This window comes from Gadus chalcogrammus, chromosome 8 (assembly GCF_026213295.1).
Source record: "Gadus chalcogrammus isolate NIFS_2021 chromosome 8, NIFS_Gcha_1.0, whole genome shotgun sequence".
NCBI classification, from domain to species: domain Eukaryota; kingdom Metazoa; phylum Chordata; class Actinopteri; order Gadiformes; family Gadidae; genus Gadus; species Gadus chalcogrammus.
Window position 1 is genome coordinate 2,488,332 of NC_079419.1, and position 8,669 is coordinate 2,497,000.

General features: G+C 44.1%; 1 long non-coding RNA gene across 2 annotated transcripts; it reads right to left on the bottom strand.

Moving 5' to 3' along the window:
- Window positions 1-3,435: 3,435 nt before the first annotated feature.
- Window positions 3,436-7,773, bottom strand: LOC130387842 (uncharacterized). 2 transcript variants are annotated; one of them, XR_008896360.1, is made up of 4 exons: window positions 7,586-7,773; window positions 7,145-7,227; window positions 6,235-6,286; window positions 3,436-4,961 (listed from the first exon to the last, which is right to left on the bottom strand). It is a non-coding gene; the product is annotated as an uncharacterized LOC130387842 (long non-coding RNA). The 2 variants fall into 2 exon arrangements; XR_008896359.1 differs by having other exon boundaries at window positions 7,145-7,257.
- Between the last annotated feature and the right edge of the window lie 896 nt (window positions 7,774-8,669).

Consider the following 8,669-nt stretch of genomic DNA (forward strand, 5'->3'; position numbering starts at 1 on the left):
TGGTGCGGGGGGGAGATCTGACCGAGATGTGACACAAGTTGCTCAAAGGATTTGTGTCCTAAAAAAGTTCAAGTTGAGGGTGAAGGAGGAAGAGGTATTTATTTTCATCTGGTCACATGATATATAATTTAGAACTCACTCCCACACCAACAGCTGCAGAGTATGGCTTACATTCTACTAGCCTACTTATTCTAATATTAAGGAATACAATCCTACATTACTCAACGTATGTTGAAGACAGGGGAAGAGGGGGAAAAAACGCCCAACGGTGGCGCCAAGCCCTGCCGAGAGTAGGCTTAGCAAACACCCTCACATACCCAGCGAGAAAACCGCTGCTTAGAGAGAGCGCGGCCCCTGCTAGCGTCGCTATAACACACAAACAACTGTTGTGTGGAGCGGAACGCGGCCGAGCGATTCACGTACATAGCCAACGCCCGAACCGGGCACAGGAGATGCAACTCCGCCTCCGCCTCACTAGAATGAGGCGGGGGGTGAAAAGCCTTAAGCACAATATCCCTCGACCGAAAATAACTATTAATGTTCTTCGGGAGGAACGCAGGATTAGGTCTGAGCAACGCGAAGGAGCTGTCCTCGTTTAGCAACAAGCAACTGGGCTGACAGACAGAGCGGTTAGCTCACCGGCCCGCTTGGCAGAAACCAAGGCCAAGGCACCTGAGAAAGAGGCTCGAAAGGATCCCTGGACAATCCGCGCAACACGGTGGGGAGATCCCAGCGTGGTGTAAGCACGCGTGAAAACAGGCCTAACCCGTCTAGCCCCACGCAAGAATCTCTTGACCAGTGGATGGCTGAAGATCGGTCCACCATCACAGCCTGCATGGCCAGCCGAAACGGCTGCCGCATAGACCTTGATAGTGGAGAAGGCCAAACCTTTTTCCAATAAGTTTTGCAGAAACGAAAGCACGCTTCCCACCTCGCATTGAGATGGGACAGCGTGGTTCGTCTCACACCAATTAGAGAAGTTGCACCACTTCGCCGCATAGAGGGAAGAAGTAGAAGGTGCACGAGCACTCTGAATAGTGTTGATAACCGTCTCAGGCAAACCTTTGCCCTGCAGGATCAACCTCTCAGGAGCCAAATCAACAGTCGTCCCGAGACATCGGGCGGGTGGTGCACCGTCCCGTGGGCCTGTGAGAGCGCATCCGGCCTGAACGGTACTGGCCACGGCGCTGACCGCGTGAGCGCGGCCAGCTCTGGAAACCACAGAGCTGAACGGTTCTCCGGGGCCACTAATATCAGGGACAGTCTCTCCTGTCTGACCCGTTCCAGAAGAGGAAGAATCAGCTGGAGCGGGGGAAACGCATACAAGAGAGCCCGCGGCCAAGGTGTGTGTGCCAACGCATCTACCCCCAACGGGGGAAGATCCCGAGGGCTGAGGGAGAACCACCACCTGCAGTGCGTGTTCTCCCTGGACGCGAAGAGGTCCACCTGCGCCGTCCCGAACCTCTGCCAGATCAGTCTGACAATGTCGGGATGTAACCGCCACTCGTCTCGGCGGGGACCGCCCCGAGACATGAGGTCCGCCCCAAAGTTCTGGGCGCCCGCGATATGCAGGGCTCTCAGACTGAGGAGATACTGATGAGCCCAAAGCCAGAGCTCGACCGCCTTTCGGTGGAGAGCAGGGGAGCAGACTCCCCCCTGTCTGTTGCCGTACGCCGCCGCCGACACGCTGTCTGTCCTGATCAGGACGTGGCGGCCGCGCACCAGGTGAAAGAAATGCAACAGCACTTTCCTCACAGCGTCGAGCTCCAACACATTTATGTGTGCTGTATGGGGGCGTGCGCCACTCGTCTCCGACCGAGTGAGAGAGGCACGTTCCTCCCCAACCCGTCAACGAGGCGTCCGTGAAGAACACTACGTAGGACGCCACCCTGCCGGAACCTGTCATTCGACGTGATCGTCTGTTGCCAGGCAGGTTTGGAATGGATTACGTATGGATGACGCGCCCGGTACAAATTTGGCAGCCGGTACAAATTTAGCATGACAGCTCCTCAAACGGAGTCCGGGCGTTCAGGACGGAGACTCCAGATCTGGTAGTCAGGGGAGCGTCATGCAAACAGGGAGCGCCCATAGTCCACCGGGAGATGCCTCCCCCAATAAGTGGAGCTCTTGCAGTGAAGCGCTACTGGACAGGGAGAGCGAATCCCAATGCAGCGATGAAGACGGTAACCGATAGCCTCACAAGCACCCCCTTTTATTAGATTAGCCCAGTAGAACCAGCCCCCCTTTTATTAGATTAGCCCAGTAGAACCAGCCCCCCTTTTATTAGATTAGCCCAGTAGAACCAGCACCCCCTTTTATTAGATTAGACCAGTAGAACCAGCACCCCTTTTATTAGATTAGCCCAGTAGAACCAGCACCCCCTTTTATTAGATTAGCCCAGTAGAACCAGCACCCCCTTTTATTAGATTAGACCAGTAGAACCAGCACCCCTTTCATCCTTCCTACACCTTTCCTACATAAGGACTTCTTTTTCACCATTTATGAACTGCAGCTTTTATGAAGTCAAATGGCCTTCAGCGAAGTAGAGCGCCAACAAGGCGTGGCCAGCAGGGTTAGACAAGAGCCTGAGGGTGAGTGATGACTACATAGTGTTTTTTTATAAAAGAAATATGGTGGTCAGTATTTATACATAGCCTGCTATTCTTGGTGTTTTATAGTAGCAATAACCACTTCACCTAGATGCATTCAAAACAGATTTCCCTATTGTGACAAATTTGAAAGACATTCAACAATCCACTTCAATGACTCTTTATTCATACTCTTCAAATTAACAAGCGTAATCAATGGCCTCAGCCATAATGCAATCTATCAAGAACCCATGCAACACTGTATGGCACTCCTTCAGATTCCCCTACTGCGATAGCCTGGTAACAGATCAAATAAATAGGCATTTGGTTCCATGTTAGATATTTACCAATCAATTCCTTGTTTACTCCTCGATCATTATCTACCTTGTCTTTTCACATATTCAGCCTTATGTTATTGGCTTTGTTACGTATTTTAAGAACCTGAGCTGCCCCCACATAGCCCCAAGGAAGCAGGACCAAACATATAAGCCGTAAATACTATACATAGCCACAAGGGGAGCAGGACCTTATTGAAGGCTGCAATAGCTGCTCCAACCACACAGAAGGCAGCACCTTTAGATAGGTGAAGCCGAAGCTAATACGTCACATAGGCCACGCCCACTTCACCCCATCAATCTCAAAAAGGTTAAAAAAAATAGGTTCAAAGGTTCAAAGGTTTTTATTCGCCATTTGTGCATAAACCAGACAGTTCAAACACAGTGGAATTATTGTGCAGGGCTTCCCAAGTCCAGTACAGTATTCATACAAAGAGAGAGGCCAGAGAGGTCGAAAGAGAGAGCAGCACAATAAATAGCAATAATAAAAAATATAAAAAGTTTTAAAAATTGAACTAAGGACAAATTGCATGTTGTGCATTGCATTTCAGTTCAATCTCGACAGAGAAGTTGGACTTCAGAATCTTCTAGCTGCTGCCAGACAAAGGGTTAATGTTTTTGATCAGCTGGGAGTCGCTCAGCACGTGCTCAACACGCTTCCACCTCCTTTTGCTCCGTAGTTACCGTACCAAAATACTTTAACAAATAAAGTGTGTTAAAAGCTATCCTGGAATGGAACCCTTTCTTGGAAGAACTCTGCAGCTTCATAGTCCTATGATTGATATCGTCAGATCAGGTTCACCAGTAAGGATGCTTAAGATGCTCTGCTGTCCCAATTCCCCAAAACAAAATCTGTAAAGATGAAGTATCTTTATTCAATTCAATTTTATTTGTATAGCCCTTAATCACCATTACAGTCTCAAAGGGCTTAACAGGCCAAATATTTGTGACACCCCCCTTTACCCATGCCCCCACACGGGCAAGAAAAAACTCCCTTGAATCAGCAAGGAAGAAATCTTGAGAAGAAACGCAGTGGAGGGGATCCCTTCTTCCAGGGATGGTCAGGAGTGCAATGGGTGCCACAATTGACATACAGGTAAATACATGCACATCATATTCAAAATAAGGAATAATCAGGTCCTTCAGGTAGGATGGAGATAATTAATGAAACAAGTTTTCAAATATCATCTGAAGTACTTGATGTACAGATGCAGGGGAAAAGAGATGCCTTCAAAGACACAAAGTGGAGCGACCCAGGGACAAGTCTGGTTTGGGTTTAAGATTAAGGATGCTTAACTTTTATTATTGGTGTTTGTTTAAGTTTAGGCATTAGTGATTGCATTAAAGATTGTTTAGGTATTAGGAAAGAGTTTAGTTATTAGAGATGTTTAGTTAGATGGTTCAGTTTAGGTACTAGGTTAAGGTAAGAGTTTAGGTGTTTGAGCTCTTCAGTTAGATGGTTAAGTTTGGGTATTAGGTTAGGTTGAGGTAAGCGAGTTTATGCCTTTGAGATGTTTAGTTAAATGGTTCGGTTTAGGTACTCGTTTAAGGTAAGAGAGTTTAGGCATTTGAGATCTTTAGAGTTAGATGGTTAAGTTTGGGTATTAGGTTGGCTTTTTGTTTTGTTAGACAAGTTACTTTAGGCATTTTATGTGTTTCAATTTAGGACATTTGAAAGAACGATTGTTAAGCTCAGGTTAGCTCCAGCTTTGTCCCTTTAGTCGCTCCCTTAGAAAGAGGGTTCAGAGGTAACTGGGTTAGAAATACAATAGTTGGGGTCACAGAAATAGAATGTATAAATCATTGAGCTAAACATGCTTTTCCTACAACATGGTGTGAATTACAGTACTTTTTTTTTTTAAAGTTAAAATGGTAAAGTGGTAACAGTATGGTGTGTAGGAGGCAGGAGGAGTTGTAGGAGTTGTTGAGCTCCAAGTGGTTATGTCTGGTGTAGATTGGATTGTAGGTGCAGCCAGGGATCCTCAGGGTGGATGGGGAGTAGGCCATCGTTGTAGATCCATTGTTCGGTCATCATACTCTGAAATAAATTGAAGGCAAAAAGTAAAGTCAGTCTCACAGTGTGCTGGCCGATTTAGAAGACATTTTGATCACCAAACGTGAAGGCCAATCAAAGACACAAAAAACAGTAACAGCACCATCTGGCGTCAAACATAGGTCATTACATTCAGTCATTTAGGTTGGATTTTATATTGATTTACAGGAGAGAAAAGGCTTCAAGTCATTACGGCAACAACATCAAAATCGTCATCAATAAATGTATGTATAATTGATACAAGTCAGTTGAGCTATTCCTAGGGAGTCTTCAACCTTTTTATGAAACAACTGCAAATGTCCAAGTACACATCGATTCAATGGCCGAAGCATGTCATGTTCCAGTACGATAGGTGGCATGGCATTGTACCCATTTCAATCACCTTTTTTAAATAAATCAATTTCTAGTCTTCCTCCCATCCATAAACTGTAAATTGTGCACGTATTTTAACTGGTACGTCATGGTGAGTTTCCTCGTCAGTCCAAAAGTGTGTCTTGCTCCTGGACCTCTCCATCGTGTTTGCCGTTTGACAGTGACAACACCATGACTATTGTCTCCTATTACCTGCTCTGGGAAAAAATCTCCAGCATGTGCAGAACGCATAACCCTGATTGAACGTACATGCACGATTAATGAGACCATCAATCGAATAATCTAGAGGTCTTAATCCGACGATGAGAAACCCGATCTGGTCTGATTTTAGTCAGACTAAGGTGTATACATGCATCTTAAAAATACAATCATAGTGAGACTAACCCAATAATTTGGTTCTCGATTGTCATGTAAACACAAGTCTCGCTGGTGATTACATGTTTAGATGGATTGAACCAAAAGGACACCGCCTGAGAACAATCCCAAAGGAACCGCACTGAACATATTCCGTTTTATACTGCACAGAAAAAAAACATATGGCAAAGAATTAAAATCGTACAGTGCATAGAATTGCAAAGAATTTAAATCGCAGTGCATAGAATTGCAAAGACTTAAAATTGTATAGTGCATAGAATAGCAAATAAATAAAATCGTATAGTGAATAGAATTGCAAAGAATTATAATCGTATAGTGCATAGAATTGCAAAGAATTAAAATCGTATAGTGCATAGAATTGCAAAGATTTAAAATTGTATAGTGCATCAACATCAAAACCACATTAAAATAGTCAGTGCTGGATTACCATCTTTCATCAATAAATGTATACAAGTCAGTTCAGCTATTCCCAGAGTCCCAGAATGAAGGAACCATTTATCAAAGTTCTCACCTGGGTCTCTGTACCATGGCAACTGCACAGCCATCTGCTCTTCCATCGAGACCTGAAAAAAACAGTAATTTGTTGATCCCAAGTGGAAATTAGTCATAGCAAGAAGGGCAAAAAATATACAGCAAGGGTAGGTATAAAAATTATACATAGGATGGAAGCAAGCATTGTGTGACCGGAAGAGCAATTATTCATTTTTACGATTCTTAAGCATTAGCCAATATCAGTTTGACTAAGCGAAAAAAAAAAATCAAAAGCACACACTATGAGAGCATTATTTTGAGATGGTATCGATGGATTAATTTTATACAATGGCCCCAACCATGTGTAAATGTATCTAACAGTGGCATTGTCAGGATGCACTGAAAGCTTCCCGAAATGTTAGCGTTGGGTTTGACAGGTTCCAACATCAAGACGTTGGGGATACGGTACTGCTGCAGGGAGTTGATCCCCCTAGCATCTTAACAGGTCATCCGTTTCATGTACCATCTCTCGAATAAATATCACGCACCTCTCTACCATAGGTAATAATAATAATAAATAATAATACATTTAATTTAGAGGCACCTTTCAAGACTCCCAAGGTCACCTTACAGAGCTTATAGTCATCATAAATCGTTTAGAAAACAAGACATTGTGGAAAAAATAAAAAAATAAAAAAACATAAAAATAAATAAATAAATAGGTAGATCTCTAACTCACCCCCATCACCCACCCCCCTCTAGGGGGGGGAGAGAGATAATAAATAAGGGGGGGAGTCACCTGAGCAGCGCTCTTCAGCACCATTGACTTTTTTCTGGGGGACCAAAAGCCCAGCTACAATTTGCTGATGAACCCAGCTACTGTGTCCTAGATTTTTTAGATGATAAGATTTACTTTATTGATCCTTTGAAGAACGGTCTGAAGAATTCACCTTTCCTGGACGAGGAGCTGGTTGGTCTCGACACCTCCCGCTGACCGCCACCGCCGGGACCTCCGACTGCGTCGCCTCAGTCCCTTCAGGAACACACGTGACCCTTTGGCACACTGGACGTTTTTTTCTCCCCATTAATGCAGTCCAACACTTCACTCAGATGTCAATAGTGTATTTTACATGCACTTTTACAGCACAGTACATAGTGGGCTGTTTTGATAGAACTAATTACAATAGTTATTACTCCCAACCCCAAAAGCCAGCCACATGTAATACACATCCTGACTAGTCCTAGTTGCCGAGAATGCTTTCTTAACAGCCAGTCAGAATGAACACATCTGTATGGATAACTTTAGATCTGTACGATGCGTCGCTGACGTGTCATTCTAAATAATCTAAACAATCAAGCAAGCCATCAATATGTGTATTCCGTTGTCTTACCCTTCAGCATCTGCAGAGCTGCACCCTTCCTGGTCTTCCCTCCACCTACAGCTTCCAGCGCCAGTCCTGAATTTGACAAACGCTGTAGAACACTGATCTTGAAATTAAATGTTCAGGGGCAAACCCACCCCTGAACAAAAATAATTCAATTCTTTCATGGTTCAACGTTCATAAATAATTGTCAATGCTTAAATTCCTTGCATATAAGTATAAAAGGACAGCATGAGGCATATCTAGCAAGATGATTATGGTACAGTGATAACCATATGTTTTTATAGAGCAAATAATTTAACTCAAGTAAATTGCCATAGAAAGTGATAAACCTTACTTGCCTCCATTGCTGAAGTCTGTAGATATCTTGGAATGGACTTTGTGAAATTTGACAAAATATTGAAATGGAAAATTTGTCAAAAATTTAAATTTGCAGTACTACAAATATGAATTTGCCGGTGTTGATGTTCATAGGACCAAGTGCAAGTACTAAAAATCGCTAGGCTAACCCATTCCCCGTACACAGCAGCTATAGCTAGCTAATGCAGATGCTAAACAATTAAGTAATATGAATAAATACAACACACAGGTTAGCTACCAGGCGAAAGGCTCCCAACAAAGTTGCGTTGGAGCAAACTACCTTCCAAGCTACCAGGTGAAACGCTCCCAACACAGTTGCGTTGGAGCAACTAGCTTCCAGGCTACCAGGTGAAACGCTCCCAACACAGTTACGTTGGAGCAAACTACCTTCCAAGCTACCAGGTGAAACGCTCCCAACACAGTTGCGTTGGAGCAAACTAGCTTCCAAGCTACCAGGTGAAACGCTCCCAACACAGTTGCGTTGGAGCAAACTAGCTTCCAGGCTACCAGGTGAAACGCTCCCAACACAATTGCATTTGCTGTACAGTCAGTATGTTTACATACACATCTTATAGCCATAGGTCGACTATACTCCCCAATTGGCCAACTGCAATTGTCCGAGTACATATTTCAGATTATATTGCACAGAATAAAACCACATTGCAATGACCTAAAATCGTAGTGCATAGAATTGCAAAGAATTGAAATCTTAGTGCATAGAATTGCAAAGAAA